The sequence below is a fragment of the Nematolebias whitei genome, chromosome 11 (genome assembly GCF_014905685.2).
Source record: "Nematolebias whitei isolate Nwh7 chromosome 11, NemWhi1, whole genome shotgun sequence".
Classification (NCBI taxonomy): domain Eukaryota; kingdom Metazoa; phylum Chordata; class Actinopteri; order Cyprinodontiformes; family Rivulidae; genus Nematolebias; species Nematolebias whitei.
In genome coordinates this window covers 48283954-48285316 of record NC_056508.1, presented here as the reverse complement: position 1 = coordinate 48285316, position 1363 = coordinate 48283954, and the positions used below count along the sequence as shown (strand labels likewise).

Sequence of the window (1363 nt, the reverse complement as noted above, 5' to 3'; positions counted from 1 at the left end):
GTGTGGTCCTTCATGATGCAGGTGGCCCTCTTCCTGCATCTGGAGGTTATCAGCTACATTGACCTGCTGGGTGGGGAGAGACAAACAAAACTGGAAATGTGAGGTTCCTTTAGAAAAACCATTAAGTAGAAATGTCCTCCAGTGTGTCCATTCCTCCTGACACACCCCATCACTCCCATTACTGATTCAAACCTCAGCAGCTCCAACCTGAGAGAGAGGGGTGCTCACAAACAAATTCCCCCCTACAGCTTTAATCTTTATCTCATGACATGCCATCAGTTGACTGACAGGTTCACCAACAGTGTAAAGGTATAAAAGCACTGTGTTCACTTTTCAAAGGCATCCTTCTTTCAGCAAGTGCTGCTGCTGCTGCTGCTGCTGCCGCTGCTGCTGCTGCTGCTGCTGCTGCTGCTGCTGCTGCTGCTGCTTGGACCAAACATCACAACAAGGTAACATCTGACTGGTTTTATTCATCAGTACAGAAACAAGTCAGTCTACACCTGATTATATTTATCTGCTGTATAATTTCAATTTAAAACATGTTTCATTATTAATTATTGATATTGCAGATTGAATTATTGTGACTCTAAGGTTCTGTCTGAACTGTAAATTAACTCTAATGTTTGCACAGATGTCGTCACGTCTGCTCGTCTTGTTGCTCCTTTGTGGATTGGGGATTAAACGAAATGTAAGTTTACAAAAATATAAATTTTTAAGTAAATAAAACAAACATGATACATTTTATTGTTGTTTTTCTTAGATTTACTTCTTTGTTGTGACCATAAAAATATTGTTGCTTTGAAATATGTATTAAAAAACAAGTGTTAAAACCTGATTTGACTGAAATGTTCTTAATAAATATCGTTGGTTCTCGTCTCCTCTTGTTTCATTTGTGATCAACATTCATGTTCACAACAAACAGGTTGAAATCTGTTTCTGACTCGTGCTTCTTTTTTTTTTACATCCACAGGTACTTTGTGATGCACAACCAGGTTGGTGGTTTTCTTATTTTGTTCTGGTAAAAGTTCTGGTTAAATAAAGGTTTAATTACAGCAATCTTAAAGCTCTGTGGTACGTAGCCATTTATTAGAGACAAATTAAGCAGATCCACGACATGGTTATTAATTAAGGGAAACACCTCTTTAAAGAGTCTGGTTGGGATGGGATCTAACAGGCATGTGGATGGGATCTAGCAGACATGTGGATGGTTTGGATGAGGTTATTATTTTTGACAATTCAGAGCTCAACAGGACAAAAACTGTCCAAACATAAATCAGGTTCTAGTGACATTTCTAAAGTTGTCTCATCTGACACAAAACCAGAGGTGATAGTAGGATTATTGGTTTGAATTTTTTTCCCTAAT

At 38.2% G+C, this 1363-nt stretch overlaps 1 protein-coding gene and 1 long non-coding RNA gene across 2 annotated transcripts in view; one reads left to right on the top strand and one right to left on the bottom strand.

Moving 5' to 3' along the window:
• LOC119417226 (galactose-specific lectin nattectin) overlaps nt 1-1363 on the bottom strand; it is a gene marked incomplete at its 5' end in the record, with an annotated part of 69988 nt that overhangs the window by 50987 nt on the left and 17638 nt on the right.
• LOC119417228 lies at nt 434-990 on the top strand. Its single transcript, XR_005187135.1, has 3 exons — nt 434-449; nt 632-688; nt 971-990. It is a non-coding gene; the product is annotated as an uncharacterized LOC119417228 (long non-coding RNA).